Here is a 24,369-nt window from a genome sequence, read left to right on the forward strand (position 1 = left end):
TAATTCAGCAGCAAAATCAGTCTCTTACTATCCATCTCAGGGCAGCCATTTTGCAAGATTTAATTTAAATTATTTTATACGCTTACCTTTGTTTGTGTGTCTTGATTGGGTGCACTGTTCATGTTGTACATGAATTGGCCGCTTAGGGGCAGTGTGGTTCCCCGCGTTCTGATACACCAAATTGTAGTCACGTTAGAGAGTAGAAGAAAAAAGTCACATCAAGTTATCTCAATAAAAGTTGTTTTTTGCCACGTATGAAGAACATATACCGGTGAGTAATGTTAAGATCCTTTTCTGTATACATTCTTGAAGCGTTTTTGTATGAAAAGCCGTTATTTTGAGTGATAAAAGTGCCGCGGCTAACATGCTAATTAGCATTAGCGAGTCAATGGCGTTTTCCATTGTGCGTTAGCCTTGAGCTAGCTATGTTCGGGAAGCAAGCTGAACAAGTGTGTTTAAATTAAAGTGCGCACTGTGTGTGTAATTTTCTTCGTTTTGTGTGTTTAGATTTACAGTTCACCTCAACTGGAGTGTAATAAATGGCTTGATACTGCAACATTACTTTCATATAAATAAGTGTCAGTCACCGGCCATTTATTAACCAGAATTCATGGCTCATTCTAGTTTTTCTTTTTGAAACCATCATCCTGCGTGTTCATCTGAAGCACTTTGGAAGTTGTGTTAAAGAGGTTTAAACAGATGGCAAGCTTTAATTACTAACTCAAGGCAAGAACAATCTCCTTGTTTGTACACCTCAAACCTGCTTTGTGGATGTTTGACTTCATGTCAAACGAACGAAGACTTGGCTTGTTCTACAGTACACATTTCATCACAATGCAGCGGATTGGGGGGAGACAAGACGTCAAGTTGCAATGCAGGGATTACATTTTATAGGGTTGGTGGAAATGTGTGATTTGGTGGCAAAAATACTCACACTAAGTCGAATAATATAAGATCTAACGACAATATTTCATAATAATGTTTGTTTTCTGATACTTTTTTGATCGGGCACCAAAATAACGCAATACATGACGTTGTGATTATGCGATTGTCAAAGTTCATATTGCAGTTTCAACAACCATGCCGGAAATAATTATGCCGATGCGTACACTTCCAGGCCACATTTTGAAATCCACCCCCGAGTTGTTGCTTATCAGTGCAGGACAAGTGTGAAAGGCAGAGGTGGATATCATTGTCGAAGTGTTCCGCAACCGCATTATCTGGATGCGCGCGTCTCGCCTGTCATATTCCCGAACCTGGCAAACTACTGATATCTTATTCAGGTCGGAAGCTAAAAGGGAGGCGTTCTTGTGTGGGGGTGGATGTGGACGCCATATGTTAGATTACAGCGACGCGGCAGGATGAAAAATGGGCAACAGCAAAAAGCAAAGTTTCTTGGTGGACGTGCTGTAAAGTCTATTTCATGCTCTGGCACGCCTCAGGCCCGGAGAGCCATTTTTAGTCCCGGAATGACCTATATTTATTTTTTGGGAACTGAAAAGGGAGGTGGGCTTTGTGAGTGGAAGGTTATGAACAACAGCTTGTGAAGCGCTTGTGTTTGTGTATCTATGCACACACTGGCCTGTTGTTTTATTTTTCTAGGGGGTCGAGCTGTTCCGGGCTTGGCCGCGGCTCAGCCAAAACGATCCGGGGGCCTGAGGAGCCTTCCTGCTAAATCATCACTAATGCAACACACAGGAGTTGCTAGGAGCGATGTTCCTGGCAGGCCGCTTACATCCCTTCAACGTGATTATGTCACGCGTCTACTACGCCTCATTTAGATAAGCTGTCGCGCGCCCCAGTCTCGACACAAAAAAAACACAAATGCTCCAAAGTTTGAAGGCGCGTCTCAAGCAGGCTTTGGCAAGCAGCTTTGTGGGGGTGAAAAGTAAACCAGGTTTGAGATGTACAGCAGGAAGATTTGGGAAAAACCTAAATACAGTAGTACCTAGAAAGCGCTATCCATGGTAGACCACATGACTTCACCAATGTATTATTTGTGATCAACCAAAATCACCATAATGATAAAAGAACTGAAAAAAATGATGGCACATTATTGGAAATCAATCACTATAGAAAGTGGATAGATGGATGGAACTGTTGCTTAAAACCTCACTGTAAAATTAAATTAGTTTATTGCATTGGGCCAGTGAAGAGAAAAAAAGGTAGGCAGGTTTCTGACTGTTCTCAGCATTCTGACGTGAAAGTTAGAATTCTGACTTTAAAGTGAGAATTCTCACTTAATTCTGACTTTAAAGTGAGAATTCCGACTTTGTTCTCAGAATTCTGACTTTAAAGTTTAAAGTCAGAATTCTGAAATTAGTCAAAATTCTCACTTTAAAATCAGAATTCTGAGATTTAAAGTCAACCCTTTCCCCCCCCTCTTTACTGGCCCTAATCCTCTTCCGTACTAAACATTTAGGTTTGATTGTTATGATAGTTGATTAATTCATCCGACGTGCTCCTGGAATCTTCAATTTTCACTTTGACCTTTTTGTGGAAAAAGCAGTTTAAAATGATTCGAGTGTCTATTCGACCGCTAATTAGCCGCCGGCGTTTGCTATTGAAGAGGCCTTGGAAGTTGTTCGCTTAATGTGAGTTTTTTTTTTTTTCCCCCCTGAAAGAGATTTACCATTTTCAAGGCCAACTTGTGTGAGGAGAGGCGGCCTCCGCTGCTTTAGTCGCTCAATGTGTCCTGAGGCGGCGCCGCGTCTGGGAAATGGAAATCATCACAAGCCTTGCCAGCGGAGAGCAACAGGTTGAAGCTAGCGGCTCTGACAAAACAGGTGCGTGGACCTTTTGTTTTTGTTTTTTTTTCTCTTCCTACTTGTAACTCTACCTGTCTGTTTTAACCGACTAACCGAGCTGAATATTAATTCCATCCTGAAATGATGATTGTCAAGCAGGTGGGATTTTAATAGTCTTTTGGGATTGAACACACGACCTCCCAGCCTCAGAGTTGACACTCTACTACAAGCTCACTGAGCTGGTATAATCAATGTTAAACAATTAAAGTAAAAATCTGCATCAACTGGGATTTAGTTCCTGGTCTCCCACACAAGTCATACAAATGGCTTCTGTGGTGCCTTCCCACCCTCGAAATGAGAAATTAAACCATCGAGTGGATATTTTATTTGCCTATATCTGAATTTGTTTTTGAATTTTGTTAGTTTTTGACGGTTTACATAATGCCGCCCTTTGCGCATTTGCGAAAAATACCAAAACAGTCTAGCTTGCCTGGGCTGGCCGTGAAAATAGAGCCCCAGTAATCTCATTTGCACATTTTATCAGTAATTCCACATTTCGGTGACTACATTCCCAAATTCATGCAGATATTTTACATTACATTCTGCTTCCCCATTTCTCATTTTTACATTTTTTTTCTTTTTTAGCTCCTGTAAACCCCATCGCCTGTTGACTTGGGTCCCTTGGCACCATTTAAATTGGACAGTGATTTTAAATTGGTGTGCTGGTTAAGTCCAGCTTTTTCACCTCAGGCAGCTGGCAAAGTTGAAGCCTTTTTTATTTTATTTTATTTTTCATTTATTTATTTATTTATTTTGCACAACAGCACTTTGAAACCGTTGTAATCCATGACTTCATCATATCGCGGCCAAATTATTCAAAATGCTGCCACTTGTGACCAAAATGAACACGTAAGAGAAAGCACATAACTGCTAAATTTCAAAATGGCCTCCCCTGTTTTACCTCTCTGAGCTGCTCCATCGCTAAACTTCTGCCCAGTAGGTGAAAGCTCAGACGTATCGACTCGAGCCCTTATTTTAGGGTCTTATTTGTTTAACTTGGTTAGTTTTCATTTAAATTACGCTCAATTGGCTTTTGTTTTATGCTCAGCTACATTTTTGAGAAAGGATAGCTCTAATGCTAACTAGCCCATTTTGATAAAATAATGAGGAGAGAGACAACTATGTGCTTGTAATGTTTGGAATACAATTAAAATGTCATTAAAAGAAACAGATAAACACTGAAAAATATACTTAATACAGTCATAGAGTATTTGCTATTCATTTCCTAACACTGCTCACTGGTTCTCTGTAAAGTCGCTGTTAGCTAACAAAGAGCATGTTTAAACTTCCCCTCATGTTTTCCCTCTCCCTTTGCCCTTGTGTTTCCCTCCATGACGCCCAGCTAATGGAGCAGCGCCGCGGCTCCCATATCCCAGCTCTTAACGGGGAGCAGGTCATCGGCGCCATCAGACGAGCGCCATCCGGCAGCAGCCCAGCACGCCTCGCCATATCATTACCTCGGGAGACGTGCGGCCGTTTGCAAATCACATTATCATCCGCCACAGACACAACTCGCTTGGCCTGACAATTGGAAGATCATCATCGCCTCGCTCTTTCCCCTGCCGACATCGCCATCATCACCGCTCGCCTTGTCCTCAGGTACATTAGCCCACACCCTGAACTGTGAGTTTAAATATTACGTATTAAGAAGAATCAATTATCAACCCCTGCTGAAAACAAACTATTATCCAGCAATGATGAGATCAAGTAGCAGGAGGGGATGCTTAATCTCCAGAAGGGTTTTATATAATTTTTTTGCATCATGCATTTCTCACCATATGGCGCATTGTGACTCAAGTGAGTTGTAATGAGGAGTCAGCATGTTGGAGATGACATTTGCGCTGATTGTTAGAAAAAATAAATCACTGAGCGTCATATATTCTTAGCTGCCCCATTACAGAAGTGTAAAATGAAGTTAATTTGTAAAACGTTAAAGACACATGCCCTTGACTTAAAGACATACAGTGATAGCGGAGAAGCTCTGAATTTTCTGTTCTTGTGACTCAGGATTTTACGGAAGAGGATTTGGGCATGTGAAGAGAGAAAAAAATAACATCAGAACTCTCACTTTATTCTCAGAATTCTGACTTTAAAGTTAGAAATCTCTTTTTATTCTCAGAATTCTGACTTTAGCCCAGAATTCTGAGATTAAAGTGAGAATTCTGAGAATGTGTTTTTTCTCTTCACTGGCCCTAATCCGATGGTGTCCAAACTACGGCCTGGGGGCCATTTGTGGCCCGCCGTCCATTTTTTAGTGGTCCTCGACATTTGCTAAAAATGACTCAGTTCAAATAAAATAAAATAAAAACAATGTTTGGAGATAGTTAAAGTAAGAAGGGAGGGTGTCGAAAAACACAGGTGCTATGAAAGGTTATTTTAGTTAACTAAAACTAACGAAATAACTGAAACTAAAATTCAAAAAACAATTTCGTTAACAAAATAAAATAAAAACGAAAATGCTTTTTAAAAAACGAAAACCAGCTGAAATGATTTTATGTTTACAAAACTACCTAAAACTATAATTACAGCAAAAATTTCCTTCGTTTTAGTCTTTGGTGTGATTTTTAATAGATTTATTTTGATATCAACGAGAATAATGATGTTTGAAAGCGTGTCACACAGAAGTGAAATCATCCAGCACCAGCCAATAGAAAAGCACCTTCAGATGACGTCGCTCCCATGGTGTTTTTTAAAATATTGTGCACAAGTAATACACATTAAAAAAAAAAAATAATAATAATATTGAAACTAACTAAAACTAAGCATTTATTAAAGAACTAAAACTAATAAAAACAGAACCACCCTGAAAACTAATAAAAACTAACCAAAATGAAAAATTCTAAAACTATAATAACACTAATGCCATATTAAAAATAAAATGGTTTATATACTGTAGCTTTTATATGCAAAAGCACAAATAAATTATTTGTACAATTTTTAGGACTAAACACAATTTATCTTCATAATATTATGTGGCCCTTGCGTCCTTCTAATTTTCTGTATGTGGCCCTCAAATGAAAAAGTTTGGACACCCCTGCCCTAATCCTTTTCTGTAGGATTTGGCATCATCTTGCCTTTATAATCTACAAGTATAATGTATAATCTCAGAAATGTATCCAATTGCTAAGATTGGGTTACGTGTATCTAGGCTAATTTTCCTCGTCTTCATACCCGATTTAAAAAAAAGCCACTAAAGCCCTCACGTCGCGTTCCCGCGTTCGGCCCCCCAAGGCAACAGCAGCAGCCGGCCTCCGTCTGGAAGCATCCGTCACTTTGCGACACATCGAGCGGGCCAAAGTGGAACATTTGCTCCGACGACTGTCCACTCTCCGTAAGGGTGACGTCTGACTAAAAGCGGCAGCACGGAAACGCTCAACCCGCGCGGCCCAACCTGCTCCGAGCGAGTCGCGAGATCGAGGACGCAGATTCTCTCTGACACTGCTTGTCCCTTTTCGACACTTGTGGCTTGTGAAATCCTTTGCACGAAGAATAGCGCCTACATGACAAACCGAATGAAAAGACGCTCTGGGTGAACCGTTCTTGCTAATATTGTAAAAAAAAAAGAGCTCATATTGTGCTTTTGTACATAACGTCAATGTTATATTATTATTATTATTATTATTATTATTATTATTATGTTGTGTGGTTAATGCACACATTGAGTTCCTCCACATATTGACTTGCTTCACAGGCATATTTTGTTCCCCTGCATCTGACAATTAGTGTAGATTTGAAACATAGAAAGGCCAAAACATCCCGAATGAAAATTAAATTTCACTAAAAAACTAGCCACCAGAGGGTGCTAGAACTGCACAAATTGAAATCAACCTGACCTTTTTTATTTTTTTATTTTTTTTTAACAGATGTGTTCCATTTAAATATCGTGAGAGTGACGACGACGGTATTGTGGCAGTTTTACGATATCATGATATTGCGCTTATCGTTACATCCCTAATAATTAAGAGGGTAATGTCATTATTTTTCATGGACAGTTAATACCTTTAAAAAATAAATTTTTTACTTGTGCTCGACTGAAGATGATATCACCTGTGCTGAGGAAGTAGGTCACGAGCAATCATGGCTCAGTTTGCTGACCTACCCCAGAAAACAGGTGAGCCATGATTGGTCGTTATCTATTTCCTCACCACAGGTGATGTCATCATCAGTCGACAGCGAGAGGAAAAAATAGCTTTTAGGTATTAATTTGGACGTGAAAAATAATGAAGTTATCAAATTCATATGCACTTTTCACTGGTGAAAATCCTTCAATGAGTGAAGTATTCCTTTAAAATGGCTGCTCAAAACCAAAATGGCTCTTTTAAACCAAAATGACTTCCTATATCTAATTTTCAGGGATAAATGCTTGAACTCCTGATCAAAACAGTTTATTTGGATGAGGAGTGAAGTGTTTACATATTGTTTGGTTATTTTAAGTTTTTTTATTTTTTTTATTTTAACATAAATTCTTTAAAAAAAAACGTTTGATCAACCAAAGCATTTAAAACTATTAATAGTCGTAGTCCATTTTTGATTGGAGAAAATTGCCTTAGAATGGCTGCTTTAAAACAAAATGGAAGCCCTCCTATGTCTAATTTTTCAGTCATGTTTTTTTTTTTTCGACTTTTTTTGTGGGTTCACTTGTGATAGACGCATATACCAAATAAAATGATAAAAAAAAAAAAAAAATGACCAAAAAAGATGCTAAAAAGGAAATGTGTATTAGACTTGTTTGTGCAAATCTCGACAGGATACTAACTGTCCAGTTTGGACTTTAAAAACAATGCGGTCCAAATTAAATCACATTACTCAATGTCTGCTTACAAAGGCAATGTTGGCAAATAATTGCATTATAATGTCTCATGCGGGTGATATTTTTAGGGTCACTAAGACCAAATAAATAGTGTTAAAGTAGCTTTTTTCAGCACTGACTGGAGAAGGAAGTCAATGGAGTATTGATGTTTTTGTCATACCTGCAGCTGCTGCTGCGCAGCTGTTTATGTTGGAGAGCTGCCGGGTTTGTGTTTTCCGCTCGTTCCGGCGAGTTTTGTGTGGACAAAAGAACAAATGGCGGGTTCATAATTGGGGCTCAACAGGTGGAAGGACTAAGTTTGCCAGTGAACATCTAAATAACTCTTGGGAGAAAGTGATGTGTAGATGAAATACACGTTTCTCAAGTAGCAGCAGAATTCGAACCAGTCCTTGTGTGAATTCTTTTCTTTTGAAAAGTTCTTCACTTCCTGCCACCTGTGGATCACAAAGTATTCACTGGCCCAACTCGGTCTCTGTTGACTCATTCTTTTGACTCCCACTTTGCGTCGCACACGTAAGCCTCCTTCACTTGTTTCTTTAATTAAATGTCAAAGTGTTTTTTTTTTTTCTTTCCCCGTCCTGACTGGATTTATTCAACCTTTCAAGCACAAAATCCACCTCTTGGAGGAGTCATGCAGGAAATTGCTGGCTCATTAATGGGCCCAAGTGCATGCGGGGAACGTTTAGAAATAGATTGAACTCAGCTTGAGTCAAGCTGTCGCTGCAAGGAGCCAAGAGAATACCAAACAATGAGAAGTTTGTTTTATGCAAATGTTAACGCCTAATACCTGTAAACAGTCATGAGGATGACTAATGTTGTACGGTGGACATTGCCTTATGTTTTTGGGAACCTATCACTTCTTATTCACTTGTTTTTTTTTTTTAACACAATCCCCTGCTTATTTGTGTTTATTTTCGGGAAATAATATTCAGGGTAAAAACATGGCACCAGTCAGGCCGGCCATTTTATGAGGCTGAATGTCTTTTTTTTTTTTTTTTTTTTTTTTTTTTTTTTTTTTTTTACAATAAGGATACACCATAATTATATATATATATATATATATATATATATATATATATATATATATATATATATATATATTTTTTTTTTTTTATTTAATCTTTTTTTTTTTTATGACATTGTGAAACCTTTCCTAAGCTATTCGCTGGAAAACTCGTAAGGTTTTTTTTTTGTTTGTTTTTTGTTTTTGCTGTTCTTTTTATGACACTAAAGTGTAACTAGATGGCGCCGAATTCCTGGCTAGTAGGAAAATACCAATCGATGTCGAAGAAGTATTTGTTGTTGCGAAGTTTAGCCTGTGTTCTAAGTGGAAGGCACAGTTAGAGTTTAGTGCATGAACTTGCACACTTCCTATGTATTTTATTTATCTATTTTACACACCCTCTGTAAGCCATTTTAAGGATGATGTTTTAAAAAGTTTGCAATTTTAATTATCAGTGATCATAGTTTCATTTTGGGTTTAAGCAAATACAGGCAATTCTAAATATTTTTATGAGTGTCTTTATTTTATTTTTTCAAGCAGTGTAGCCGCACCGAGCAATCAAGTCAGTGCTGCTTATCAGAAGATAATTTGGGCATCCAGAAAAACTCAATGCAGCTCTGCTTACCTTTGGATTTTGACATGAAATGTACATGTTTTGGACAGTAGGTCGAAAGACTCTCTGGATCTACCTACCAAGTCGTGGTCAGAAAAAAAAATCCATGTGCAGGCAGCAACTCTAGATTTACCTTGTTTACACTTTATGGGTGGTCTTCTGTTTGTACAAGCTATTAAAAAGTCAATTTTCCATGATATGACTTTTTAATGTGTTGTGTCAATATTTGTACCACGTCCAACTGAGAAGGCGTCAAACCACGTCTTACATGAAAGCAGCGTGAGACACGAGAAGCGATTCATGAGAAGGAAACGAGGCGATCGTCGGGGAAAGACGGGATGAAATCGAACGCCGGAATCAAGCCGCCGCCGTGGATTAGATGCGGTTAGGTGCTCGCAGGCCATGCGGGGAAACAAAAGGATTAGCCTGAGAGATGAATGTGGGTCACAGCTTTGAGAACTGGAGAGAGAGAGAGAAAGAGAGAGAGAGAGAGAGAGAGACGGTCTGAGCCCGAGGACTTCACGAATGCGGTTGAGGTCACGACGGCAATGACGAGGTTGTTCCAAACTTTTACCAACTTTTTGTGCTCCTCACTGACTTTGCTGAGGAGTTTTCCTGACTTTGACCTCTGTGAAGTCACAGGGAGGACGTACTATGTGTGTGTGCCAGACGGGATTCGGATGACATCATTAAGCTTCTTGTTAACCCCTTTACATTAATGCACCAAAGCTCCGAGCGGAGATGTTTAGGAAAAAAAAAAAAACGGCTAAAGAGCTTTGTCAAATCAGATTGTCCGTTAATCGCCTTGCTTATTTTATTTTTTTTGCTGGTAAAATAGCACTTATTTTTGTTCCAACAGAATCTTAAAAATGCAACTTATTTTTTAAGAGCAGATACAGTGAAAGAGCTCACAAAAACCACATTATTTAGCTGCCATAAGGTAAGCAGAGCTGCAGTGTTACTTCACATTAGCTTCTGGGAAGTGGCACATACTGTTTTCGACCCTAATGATGATAAGCAATGCAGAAATTTAATGTATTTTCACTGGTGGCGGCAGCACTTCATCACCAAGCTGCTGATTTATACTAGTTGATTATTTTAGCTCTTCTCGTTGTTGTAAGGAAGTGACTTCCTGTCAACCAATCAGTGGGCAAGCTAACGATGTAGAAACCCCACTAAGCTATCAACAAAAATAGCAACCAATAGGAAGAGCACCTTTTGAGGTCTAATTATCCCAATTCATTCTGTCATGTCTGGGGTCACGCCAGGGTTAAGTTTGAGTTCATGACTGTGAGGTCAAGTGTCTGTTATGTACTGATGTAACAAGTGTCTGTTTTGAATTGATGTAACAGCATCTAGTTTCAACTGGTTTTAAGTTATGTGACAGCTATGTGACGTCAGGAGCTTTGTGATGTCAATCTTTAATCCTTTACTTAGTCACATCCAATCAGATCGATTCACTGTCTGTAGTAGCGGTCTGAGAAGTGTGTGTGTTTGTCGGATTATTACTTCTGTTACCACTGTCCCTCTGTGGAACTCTTTGTTTCTCGTCTAGTCAAGTTTGTTCTACGCCTCTCGATGTGAATAAATAGTTAAAATCTTATTTGTGTCTGCGCTTTGGGTTCCAACCCCCAGCACGATACGTTCAAGCAATTGCTTGACACTTAGATTTATTTATATGAGCCCACATTAAACCCTAAATATACGTAAAAATATTACCTAAAAAAAAATGCATGTTTCTGCGGCGAAATCACGAACACCCCATGATTTTAGATTTTAGTACTTTAATTTGATTTATCACTATATCCTTTACTTCCTTGGCAGCAATTACTACTTTGCTATTAGTGTTTTCTGGAACCACCCTGTGGAATTTTAGGGCACGACAAAAAGAGCTTAATTATGTGAAAAGCTGAGGATCGGTTACACGGGAAAAAATTCATATAGTAGACCCCGCAAATTTGCAGATTTGCTAGTTTGGTTTGGTGTGCAACGTACATTAATATATTCGTTAGCTGACCCACAAAATAATGATTGGATTTCCTGCATTGTTGTTTTTTATGTGATCAAAATGTGGGGCCCGAGTTATGTTGCTCCCAGACCGGAATGCGTCACTTCAAGTTATCAACACTATAGTTCCTCTTTCTTATGTATTCTATAGTGTCTAGTTGTTTGCTATGCGTCATTATGTAAGAATGCGGTCTCTTCCTGTATTTCATCATTTCTTAATTCTTAGGGTTTTTTTTTACAATGACTTAAAAATGTGAGGGAAGACTGAAATAATTCAATCGTCAAATGTTACTCACTGCTTCGCTCGAGGCAATCATTCTAATTTGGGAGAGCGTTGCACAGAGAAAAGTAATGCATTCGATTAATTGTTACTGTAAAAAGTGGCTATTTTTGAGTAACACGTAACCGTCATCACTGGCATCAATTCCACATGGTTTTTCTCTGTTCACGGGCCAGCCGGGTCACTACCTCACGAATAGTGGGCGGTTAACTGTGGGTGGTTTTTGTAAATTTACTGCACATGAAAGTGTTATTTACAACAAATGATAGTTTTCCTGCTTTTCCAACATTATTCACCTCATGTTCAAAAGTTGCCGTTTGGCTGGCGAGGCCACTAGACGACTATCAACTGAGATGATATCACGCCATGCTAATGACTCCATAGGCCTCTACAGATGATTCAAAAGGTACACAGGAAGTTCAGAAAGGGGTCTGGAGATCCGATAGGGAGTCGGCGGCTGCGACGAGATCAGCATGAGCGCAACACGGGGGTAGTACTCGGTGACCTACATCTCCATCTGCTACCTTACCATTCTACCGAAAAGACCGTCGATAAACCACTCAAGGCGCCACCCCGCCCCTCGCCAAAATGTGATTTCAATCAAACGTTGCCATCTGCGCGCAGGAGGATAATTACAGGATGCACGGTGGCGTGTTGGCCGCACAAGGAGATGGAGATGATTATCACGGTCGCGGCATTGAAATAAGATTGCTTTGTGTTCTCTGCTGCGGGAAAAAGAGGATTACGGCCGTTTGAGACGAGAGTAGATTAAACGCCGCCCGCTCCGCCGTCGCCTCCACCTGGACCCTACCGGCACGTTAGCCCGGCCCGATTGCACTCGGCTATTACGGAACACTTCCAATAAGGTCGACCTGAAATCATTTGTATGCGCTCCAGCTCGCTGAAGATTTTGCCTTGCTAATCAAGCAATCAGCAGTTATAAATAGACGTTTGTCATGGTTGGAAGGTGTTTCCAAAAATAGCCACAAATAGCAATCACTTGCGTCTGTAAGAAACAGTGGATATAAAAAGTATACACACCCCTTTCAAATGTCTTTGGGGTGTTGAACTCAGGAATTGGAAAGGCGAAGTAAATGAATGGAGATAATGAAGTTGCATAAGTGTGCACACCCTCATGACTGGAGATATGGCCATGTGAGTGGACCAATCACTTTTAATGTGATTCAATCAACTCCAAATAAAGCTTAGATGTTCTAGTAGGCTTTTTCTTACTTTTTTTTTTCTTTGGTTTTGTGCGGACACTGAGTGCTATTTCCAACAGTTCATAGCTCCTTCCACCAAACAGCCCCTATTAGAGCTTTGAAAAAGGGTGTGTACACTTTTTATATCTGCTGTACGATATACATAGGAACATAGTAGGAAAAGGGATACGAGGGTACTACTTCTTATACATATGAGACGGACATATTTCAATATATCTAACGTAATCTGACACACCTGCATGGAAGTTTTTTTTTTTTTTTAATACTTCTATTTGCTTATTTTAAAAATTTTTGTTATTAAAAAATGATTTAATTCATTTTCGTATTTTTCAGCTGTTTATCGAACACCATGAGAACAGTAAAAAGGCACAAACACAAAGTTCACATCCATTTACAAAGCAATTGGGTAGATGAAATGACGCAGAAAACATTCATGAGTAACTAAGCTGTCAAATTCGACGAGTGACTTTTGCAGCGAAACAAATCTCAACCGTCGTGCGTTCTCGGGGGAGTTTGACAGATGACATATCTCCCGCCCTTGCGTCATACAAACTGAAGCCATTTGGTCACACTCCGTCTTGACTGACGGGCCGACCCGCAGCGCTCCAATGGGGCGATGACGAAACCGCAACAGTCGGCTTAACGCGTGTACAGAGTGTTTCCATTTTTGGCTTATTTTTTTTATTTTTTAAGTTTAAGTGATTCCACTCAAATAATGTTTCTATGTTGCCAAACGTGACCCAATTTTCAATTCCAACATTGACTTTGGTATGATGTTAGCTCAGCGAGCATTTAAATCAGAGGTTAGCAAAGTACATTTCTTTAACGTGGCGCACCAAATATTTACATTGCAAGTCACTTTTTTTTCATTTATTTGTTTTGATATATTGTAAGGCCTGGCAAAAACATTTCTATTTCAAAGGGTTCTTGTTCTATGGGACCCCAAAGTGGCTAGGCGAGGGCCCTTTATAGCTGCTTGCAGCTCTAGTTATTATACTTTTTTTTTTTTTTTTTTTTTTTATTATAATTCAACTCAGCTTTGTTTATCGCTCTTAAAAACAACCGTCGCTGCATACAAAGTGCTGTACGTGAAGTAACAATTAGTAATACAATAATGAAGAGTTAAAAACACTCAATAACATAAAAATGGTAAACATAATAAAACACCAAATCAATGGCGATTTTATGCTGAGTCAAAAGTCATAGAATAAAAATGGATTTTAAAATGAATTTTAAAAATGGACTTGCCTAGTGACTATCATCCACATAGCAGTGGAAATGCTGTTTTCTTAAAATGTATCGAAAATACAATGAAAACAGCAGGGACCCAAAATAGAACCCTGCGGAACACCATACAACGGTGGTGTTGAGTGAAACTCAAAGCATCCAAGGCTAACACAAAAAGTTCTATTCTAGAGTGCTACCACTGAGAAATGAAAGCCAAGAATTTGACCTCCCCACAAGCACTGACCACTAAAACTCCTTAAGTAGCCAGTCTAAACAGTGACTGCCACCAGAATCAAATATCATCCATTAGGCAGACTGCTGTAGAAAAAAAAAGCTTGAAAAGTTGAATGCTTTGTGAGACAAATGAAGACCAGAATCACTTAGGAATGTTAGCGCGCGTGTGTGTTCAGCACACACCCGAGCGACTCCTTATCTTAGCGCGGCGAGTGTGAGGGTTCATCTTATTAGACGTTCAGAAATAGCGATTCTCTCGTATGGGGAGATTGCAGCGCAGTCAGGGAAGTGATTTCTGCATGCGCTCCAACTGAATTGCACTCTGTGTGTATTAAGTAAGGCGCTTTAATTTGCTCTGGAGTATGTATTCTGCTGCTGATAAGCCCAAATGTAATTGGAGTCGGCTGGTTTTCATTTGAGATTTGAGAGTGTTTATTTTTTGTGCTGTGAATCGTATCGGTTGAATTTTCTTCTTTTTTTTCCGGCCAGGGTGCAATGTAGAAGTCAATGAAAATATTCGTGGAAGAAAAACCTCTGAATTTAAGACTCACCAATAAAGTTTTTAGTAATGCTATGAATCCCATTACCTATGATTTGTTTCAGTGTCAGTCAAACAACCAAGTTGACGTTGACGTTGACGTTAAGTATGCTAACATTTAGCATACAGCGTCAGGGTACCAGCAAGCTAACATGCCGTCTACGTCATCCGTATATCCTTAAAAATTTCCGACCGTTAAGCGAGATTGAATGATTTCCCGGCACAGTGTTTTGGTCTAGTCTGTCATTTTTGAAAGTCCTCTGCTTCTGACATCCCCTCGATGTGATCCTCGGGATGGATGGATGGATGGAACGGGGAAAATCGGGTTGAGCGACTCCTCTCGCGTTGCGTGAGTCTGTGATCATGCGGAGAGAGAAATAAGAGTTTAGGATAAGAAGCTTATTGTGAATATTGACCTACTATCTGTGGAGAAAAAGGAGGGGTGTGTGTGTAAAGAAGTGAGGTTGAAGGCAGGGAAGAAGAATGGAAAACCTTGAGGGCTGCATAATCCAAAAAATGAGAGAGTTGTGACTCAGAGGCATTAAAGTAACCGAAGACAGATAAGAGCTTTCTTTCTGCTACAAGAGAGATGTGATGATGAGACAAAAGGAGATTGCGTTGGAAAGCGGCCATCGACAGATCGAGGAAAACAATGGCGCCATTGCCGGTGACGGCAGCCGGAGCCCGGATAATACCGGCTATCTGAGCCAGGACAGAATGCGTTACAGAATTCCATCAAAGACCAAATCTAAAGAAAGTTCCACTCAGATCTAACAGCAGCTTGGATTGTGCTACTTAAACATAAAGAGTTTATCATAAAGAGCTTAAAGTGAAGAGTGGCAGACTGGCAGTAAAGGGGGCGGAGTGTCGGGGAGCAGCTTTTAAAGTTCGACAAGCTCGTCCCCAATACGGCCAGGCTTTATTTTAAGCTAACCGTCTTTCGGCGGTAAAATATTTATTTGACAGTTCTTAGTTTTTTTGTGAGTACTTTGACCCTCACTTGTGGGATTTTCCAAAGGCCTTTATAAATGCGGACTCAGTGTAAAATGTAGCGGCGGAAAGAAGGTCAAGATGGTGGAATGTGAAATCAAATATATTTACAACTAAAACGCACACATACGGAATTTCATCATCGTAACTGATTTGAGAGACAATTGAGTCTGTACCTCTCAACCAAATGTATACCGTACTTCCAAGACTGTATTGTCCTTTTCACACTGCATTTAGCAGAGCTTAGCGTTGCGAAATGTAAAAATATTTGGTTCGAGATTGGCGTCGTCGTGACATCAAACAATTGTAGTAGAGGAGCTGGTTGTGTGATTTAGTGATATTTTGGCGGCCTTATTTACAGTTAAATTATACTTTAAATCGGTCTTGGTGGAATTGTAACTCACGAACGAGATTAAACTCGCGCACACATTAATTTTTGTGTTGCTCGTCTCCTCGTCCTTCTCCTTAAAATGAGCAAAGCCATGGCTTTGTTTTGCAACAATGAAAGATAAATCTTGCCCAGGTGTGGTCTACTTCTACTACAAGTAATTCTTCCTTACTGCTACATCAGCACTTCCAAATATGGACTTGCTGGCAACTGGGGCACGGTTGTCTTTTCACTCACTAACTTTCACAGTGAGCAAGTGCAGTGTGAAAAGGTTTAAGTCGTTGACTGTCCATAAAGATTTGACATTATATATATTGAACAGGTTTTAAGATTGATGATTGATGACTTTAAAATGGCGGTAAAATGCAAATATTTAAAATGACAGAATATTATGTATATCTATGTTATATTAGAAAGATAAATAAAACTACACAGTAGTTAATGAGTAAAGTTCTTTTGCTTTTGTTTTCCAAGTGATGTGACTTTTTGTAGCTATTGTTCAATATCCAGTGCGTTGATCTCAACTTGAATGCTGATTAGAGGAAACACCGTGTACAAACCGTGTTTTTTAACTTGCCGTCTCTCCAAAGGCCGCATTTTCTTGCCGGAGATCACCCAAACAAAGCACTCAACTTCGGTTTGGATGCTAATTCAGAAGAAGTCGACAGGCCGAACCTACGCAAAGGTCGCAGCGACACGCAAACAAGCCCGTCAGGGTTCTGATTTGCAGACTTTGGGATTTTGTTTTGTTTTGTTTTTGTTTCACCCACGTGGGAAGACTTCTTTCATGTGTGAACCAGAGACGGTTCAGTCACGCTGGAAAAAGACGAGCGGCGAGACGCAGCGTCTGTCGCTTCCAGATAAATCTTGCCCTCCCTCGCACATCACGTTGCACTAATTGAAGAGGTGGCTGATTATTTATCGTCACGCTCCTCCAATTTATTGCGATAATACTTGAGGAACGGTTTGGTCTTAAGCAAGACTTTTTTTCTCCTCTGTTGTATGTCCGGTAAATGTTTAAAAACTCAATCTGCATATGCTCACAAAAATCCTGAAAACAAACAAAAAACATTATTATTATGATGATGATGATGATGATGATGATGATGATGATGATGGTGGTGATGATTATTATTAATGGTTACATTAATGATAATTTTTAAATAAGAATACAGTCAAATAATGAGGAAGAAAAGTTGCCATGCTAAAAGTGGGATATTTTTTAAATTTTATTCGTTTTAATAATAATTTATATATTTTATATTTTTTAAATAATGAGAAAAAAAAGTCCCAAGAACACAAGAATATCCCGGTTTTTTTGTTTTTTTTTAAACCAAGAGAAGTCAGTGGTACAGGAATTTTTCATGCATTTTTCATCATCATCATGAGAATCAAGTAACTGTGCAATACAGTTTATTTATTATTAATCCATTTGTGTAATTTATGAGAAAAGTTGTAACAATAAAAGAATAAACTCAAAGTCCAGTTAGATGTATTTATTAATGTTTAACTTTATTTGATTAGGAAACTAATCAAATGAAAAAGTCACAATAGTACTGGATTAAAATCTGTTTTTTTTTGTTTTTTTTTTAATTATTCTGAGGAAAAAAGTTTTAATGTGCAGGACTGAAGCCAAGATGTTTCCTTTTTTTATTTGTTATTCAAAAATATGAACAAAAAAAGTTGCAATATTAAAAGGAAATCTATCTTGTTGAAAAAAATAATGCTTCAGTCAAGTAAATTATATAAGAAAGAATTATAATAATAATAATTAAAGCACTTTATAAATAAAGTTGAGTTGAGTTGAGATAATTACTCAACAGACCTGACATTTGTTTCTATCAATATTACAACACAGTTCTCCTAAAAGTTTGGGGGGAGGGGAGGGCGGGGTAGTTGGTGGGTTAAATTCAGAATAATTAAAAAAGAATATTAAAAAAAAATCATTGGCTAGTCCTTCCAAATGATTTGGTGGAGTGCAAATAAATGTCTAATGTGTTCTCTGACGACGACGAGCCCGTTATCACCTGCCCCGGGTCTTAATAGCCGGGGCTATTAAAAAGAAGCCAATAAATTTCCCAGGAAGTCTCGTCGGAACGACGGCGGCGCGTACGCGAGCCCATTTGATTTCATCGAGCGCTGCGCTTTCGCCTTTTTACGACTCCGCCGGGGAACGTCGTTAATATTTCCGAAATATTCCTCAGACACACGCCAGCGCCTTGTTCCAAAATGCCAGGTGGAGCCAATGCAAACAAAAAAATCCCTCTGCTAAGTTTTTTTTTTTTGCAAAAAAAATAACGTGCTAGCACTTTAATCACATCCATCAGCCTAATTAGCGTGCGAGGGATTCAAATACTGAGAGCTCCTTACAATGTTTGCACTATTATAAATACATAAAGCACCATCTGCTCCAGAGAGGCGAGACGTCGCAGCTCCTTAGGCCTGACTTAGCGTTGTTTGGACTTGCAGTTTAAAAAAAAAAAAAAAAAATCTGTGTCGCAACTGAACCAAGTGGAAGCATCCGTCTGCTACTCAACAGCACTTGTTTATCCGACTTCTTCTATTTGGACCAAGGTTGAACTAGAAACTGAAATATTCTGGGAATCCATCCAGAAAGCTCCTAAAAGTGATGATTTATTTATTTTTTAATGGTAAATCATCAAAAAGTTCAATGAAATTTGGCTCCACCCACATTAGGCAAACAAGCGTCGCAATTCGTCGAGAATATCTGAGGTTATTTGGACAGATTCTAGTAAAAGTCCATAGATTTCCCCCAACATGGCTGTCCTTGGGAGTTTTTCATGCGGTTTGTTATGATCGACATGTTCACCCAATTTTATGCGGATCGGTGAAAAAAAAAATCCTCCAAAATCATCACTTTTCAGGAGAACACCAAAGTAGACTAATAAAGTAACTTGGAACCAAACATAGTTACTTTTAAAATCAAATAATCAGTAAAGTTACATTTTCCGTGACAAAAGTGCTTTTCCTTGCCCTTTAAATTAATGGCTCCGGTGTGAATGATGAATTTGTCATCATCATAATCGTCATCCAAAATCTCCAAGGTTGAAGCTGAGGAAATGCACCATTCTCGCCTCAGGCACTTGAGATGAAAAGTGGCGCCTCAACCTTGCTGCGTTGTTGACAGCCACTCGTGTTGTAAATATGAAAACATGAGCGCAAAGAAAGAGCTGAAATCGACGCCGTGCCCAAATTCATCATCTACTTGAATAATAATTTAAAAAAAAAACATCTCATATAGTAGTTGCCTCATATTTGTGTAAAAATGTAACTACATTTGTACAATATAATCGACAATATTACAAATTGTTTGAACCATAAACATATCACAAATTATATATTGAAAATTTTTATATATTAGTTCCGACTCCCGATTTTCATTGTGATATTGTAGGGCTGTGCAATTAAACAATATTCAATTACAATTTCAATATTACACTTCACGAATCAGCATAATCATAAAAAAAAAAAGATTATTCATACTAATTTGAGTTGTTCAAATGTATACATTTGCACCTTTTTACATTTTAACATAACTACTTTAATAAATTTAGTTTCATCTAAAAGGAATTTTTGTAATTATTGTTTCAAATAATTTTCATGTTTTGTACCAAAAAATAATTAATAAAAAAAATAAAATAAAAAATAAATACATATAATAATGATAATAATAATAATAATAATAATAATAATAATAATAATAATAATAATAACCTAGAATAACTTACATAGTTATGTTTCTATTTTTGAATTGGTCTTAATATTTTTATATTTTATACATTTTCTTGTTTTGCACCAAAAAATAAATGATTGTCCTGCTGCACTCCAACTTCAAGTTTTTGCCAACATAAATGTATAAAGAAATAATATAATAATAATGGTAATAATAATAATAATAATAATAACAACAACAACTTACATAACTTACAATAACTTACATAATTGTTTCTATTTTTTAATTGGTCTTAATATTTTTATATTTTACACATTTTCTTGTTTTGTACTAAAAAATAAACAATTGTTAGAATAGTCGTGGTTTAAATTATTTCCCCCAAAATCGTGATTATTATTTTTTCCATAAACGAGCAGCCCTATGATATTGTTTAATCTCCTCTACAGCATGAGGAAATACATGATGCCTTAAATCCATTTGTTCAGTCATAGCTTTTGGCCACCATCTCTTACCTCGGCTGTTTGTTTGTTCCACAATTGTGCTAAAAATGACTAACTAGAGCTGGAAGCCTGCTCCAGGCTGGGCTCCATCCGATATCTATTTTTTGGAAAATGAGTCGGCGGTGCCAAAATGTTGAGGGTGGGCTGCGCACAAAGTGGAGGCAGCGAATCCGATGGGATCGTTGTAGCTCGATGAGGTGGCGCGAACAAAGACACACGCACGCACATATGTCCTGCGTGGTGCGAGGATGCCGACATATGCCAAAAGGCGGGCGCTGCTCCGCATGTCGATTGCAAGTGTGAAAATACCGGCTGAAGTGGTGCTCCTGAATGAGGTTTGACTGTCAAAGTAGCAGTTTTTGTGAGAATTTGCAAATCGATCGCTGATAGATGATTTTAAAATGAAACTGGAGTGGAACAACTCTTAAAATAACTTTTCAACTTAAGCGTGTGAATTTGTCGTTTTGCCACCGCACTCAGATTTAACCTCTCCTTCGGGGGAGGGCCCCTCCGAACCGCAAACAGGGCCTCCTGCATTTAAAATTCTGGTCACGGAACAAACATTTCCAAACGTGTCAGGCTGAATCACAGCCAGGATGATGCACACGAGCAATGTGGGCCGCAATCCTCACAAGACCCGCCGCCGGATGTTTCCGTGCCTTTTGTTCAAAGTTGTGAGAGGAGACGAGGTTTTGAAAGTGCTTCCAAATGTGGCGAAAAAGTCACAATCGAAGTGGATTGATCATTGCAGTGTGCATGCAAAACATTCTCATAACTTTGCTTTGGATGAGTCTGCTTAGCTTCATGCTAACAAGCAATGCAAAACGGTTAGCATCAGTGTCACAATGATAACACTAGCTTTAGGGGATGAGTCTGTTTAGCTTCATGCTAACAAGCAATGCTAAATGGCATAGACTTGCTATAGGTTAGCATCAGTGTCATGATATAACTAACTTTAGGGGATGTGTCTGTTTAGCTTCATGCTAACAAGCAATGCTAAATGGTAGGGGTGTTAAAAAAAATCGATTCGGCGATATATCGCGATACTACATCGCGCGATTCTCGAATCGATTCAATAATCGGCAGAATCGTTTTTTTTTTTTTTTTTTTTTTTTTTTTTTTTTTTTTTTTTTAGGATTCACACCTTGAGCATGGAAGAATGTTATATGAACGGCACATTAAGCCTTAATATTTTTATTTTAATGCTGTTCAAACATGAAACAGATTACAACCTCTATAAGACTGAAATTTCAGATAAATAAATAATACATTTTCATATAAATCTTACACTCTACAAGCTTACTGATTAGTATTTTCTAAATATGAATGAAAAAAAATCGCAACAATCGACTTATAAATTCGTATCGGGATTAATCGGTATCGAATCGTGACCATTCGTATCGGGATTAATCGGTATCGAATCGAATCGTGACCTGTGAATCGTGATACGAATCGAATCGTCAGGTACTAGGCAATTCACACCCCTACTAAATGGCATAGACTTGCTAACGGTTAGCATCAGTGTAACTAACTATGAGGATGAGTCTATTTAGCTTCATGCTAACAAGCAATGCAAAGCGGCATAGCCTGGCTAACAGCATCAGTGTCACAATGATATAACTAGCTTTAGGGGATTAGTCTGTTTAGCTTCATGCTAACAAGCGATGTAAAATGGCATGGACTGGCTAACGGTTAGCATCAATTTCACAATAATATAGCAAACTTTAGGTGAACCTCTACGTAATTATTTTTTGTGGAAATCCAAGGCTGTTTAACTGATTTGAGGATGACGAGCGCGTCGCCCTCTCCTTCAAACTTTGCTGCATTATTAAGTGGCGACGGACCTGTTGTGGTGCACGCCTCTCTGCCATTCTCTTTGTACTGCATTTCCCTGGCCCGCCTTGACATCCCACCGCCACGTGTGCCCTCTGTGAAGTGGAAATGTTGCTTCAAGTAGGTCACTGATGGACTTTATGCTAATGTAGACACAAGGAAGGGGAAATAATGAATGAATCTGAGGGAAAAAAAAAAACATTTCTAAGAAATGTTATTACACAGTTATTACAATTATTGGTTGCACCAACTTCAAACACCCAGTGACAGAGTTGGTGCACCCCTAAAACTGACCCACAAACCCCAATGCTCACACTCAAAAAATTCACAAAAAAAGTGTAATTACGTATTAACAGCACTGTAATAACATGCCGTTCCTGCATTGTTACTCTCGGTCACTGACCAATCAAAACTGAGCATGGTTATGTTGATTTTACATCGAGTTGGCGCACCCTTACAAAGAAACCCTGGTCCAGAAAATCCACTTACATCCCACTCTGCTCCGTTTAGAGAAAAGATAATAAAGTCTCAGACTATGGAGCATAAAAAAAGGAAGAATTGTTTTATCCTCCAGGCAGGTGCGGCGGGCGTCTCTTTTTAATTTTCTACACGCTCGCGAGTCAGCCGCACGGATCAAAAGGGACACTTAATTTTCCTGCAGCGAGGAACGAGGCGAGCCCCTCGCGGGAGCACATTTGATTATTGCGCTTTATCGTCGGCATCGTGATCCGCACGCGCGGCGACACGGGGGCCGGGCCCGGCGTGATCGCAGGCAGGCAAACACATCAGCAAAGTGGACTGTTATTTTCCGCCTGACACGAGTTATTAGATAGTAATTGTTGATTATTGGACGGGGTCCTTCACAGGTTGCAATGCTAAAGTGCTTTGAGCTTAAGTTTTGTTTGTGAGAGTGAGAAGTAAAAAATCGGTTTACAGTCGGTTTACAGGCCACGTCCTAGTTCAAGGAGGAGGAACATTTGTTGATTAAGCAAAAAAAAAAAAAAAAAAAAAAAAAAAGAGGAATTGGCATTTTTGCTCTCGTCTGTTTGGATTTTAGCAATCAACTTCCTGTTAGAAAGCCACTTCCTCTTTCACAAATGAAAGTTGACAAGCTCGCAAACATACTGGTTTAGATAAAGCGCCATTGAATGTTATTACATTGTTATTATAGGATTATTACAATTATTGAATAATGGCTTCTAAAAAACATTTAGTGCATAGCTATGTTACATTGTAGAGCGGCTGTGCATGGTCAAGAAGTTTTTTTTGACAATATAAAATCCATATAGCTATTTACTAAACTGATTATTTTGGGTTTTGTGTTTTTATTGGGGGGGATGGGGTGGGGCGTTGTGGTACCAAGGATAGGGGTGCGCCAACTCTGAGGTTGTTGAAGGAGGTTTTGTGCCATGAAAAGTTATGGAAATATACATACCTATGGTAAACAGGGTCTACCTGCATTTTTTTTTATTTCCAGAAAGCAATATTATAATAATTAGTATTATACTATTACACTGTAATAACACTGTTATTACCAATAGTGAATTTAAAAACCATCCCTAATAAGGGGAACAACATTAAGGTAGAACTGTGTGATGATTAGGTTGGTTATTACCAGAAAGTAACATCAGACTATTACAATAATTACTATTGTTGTTATTACACTTTTACTGTGTAATAACACTGTTATTACCAATAGTGAATTAAAAAAAATCCTAATGAGGGGAACAACATTGTTCTTAAGGTAGAAAGAACAGTGGGATGATTGTTTACCAACCATACAAAGCACGGCTGAATTTCAACTAATCCGCAGCCGCATGATGGACCTGGGGGGGGGGGCAAAACCAACATGAGTGCCCTAATGTATTCAGCACCCTTAATTAGTGCAAACATCTGTGCGCCTCTTTTGCAAATGCAGAACATCTTGATCGCATGCGCGCCACATTGTGAGCGTTACCATGGCGATGAGTATGTCGCTAATAGGATGAAGTGTTTTTTTTTTTGTTTCCCCCCCCCCCCCCCCCTCCTCAGACCCGCTTGCCTTGGGAGAGAATACGATGACGTCGCTTTAAAAACATGGCCCACCTACGCAACCCATCGCCGAGCCCCCCTTTTCAGGTGAGCGCGCGGCGAGGCTGATTGCCTGCTGTACACACAATGACGCGCTGACAATGATAATGATGATCGCGGCGGTAAAAGATAATCATACGGCAACAGATGTC

The 24,369-nt window shown here is 38.9% G+C and overlaps 1 long non-coding RNA gene across 1 annotated transcript in view; it reads left to right on the forward strand.

Annotated features, from left to right (window-relative positions):
- The first annotated feature begins 180 nt into the window (after positions 1 to 180).
- LOC144009640 (uncharacterized) overlaps positions 181 to 24,369 on the forward strand; it is a 124,590-nt gene continuing 100,401 nt past the window's right edge. The window contains exons 1-4 of the long non-coding RNA XR_013281001.1: positions 181 to 271; positions 2,625 to 2,786; positions 4,150 to 4,406; positions 24,179 to 24,265. This is a non-coding gene — a long non-coding RNA (uncharacterized LOC144009640). The remainder of the gene's footprint in view (positions 272 to 2,624; positions 2,787 to 4,149; positions 4,407 to 24,178; positions 24,266 to 24,369) is intronic.

Source organism: Festucalex cinctus, chromosome 20 (assembly GCF_051991245.1).
Source record: "Festucalex cinctus isolate MCC-2025b chromosome 20, RoL_Fcin_1.0, whole genome shotgun sequence".
Classification (NCBI taxonomy): domain Eukaryota; kingdom Metazoa; phylum Chordata; class Actinopteri; order Syngnathiformes; family Syngnathidae; genus Festucalex; species Festucalex cinctus.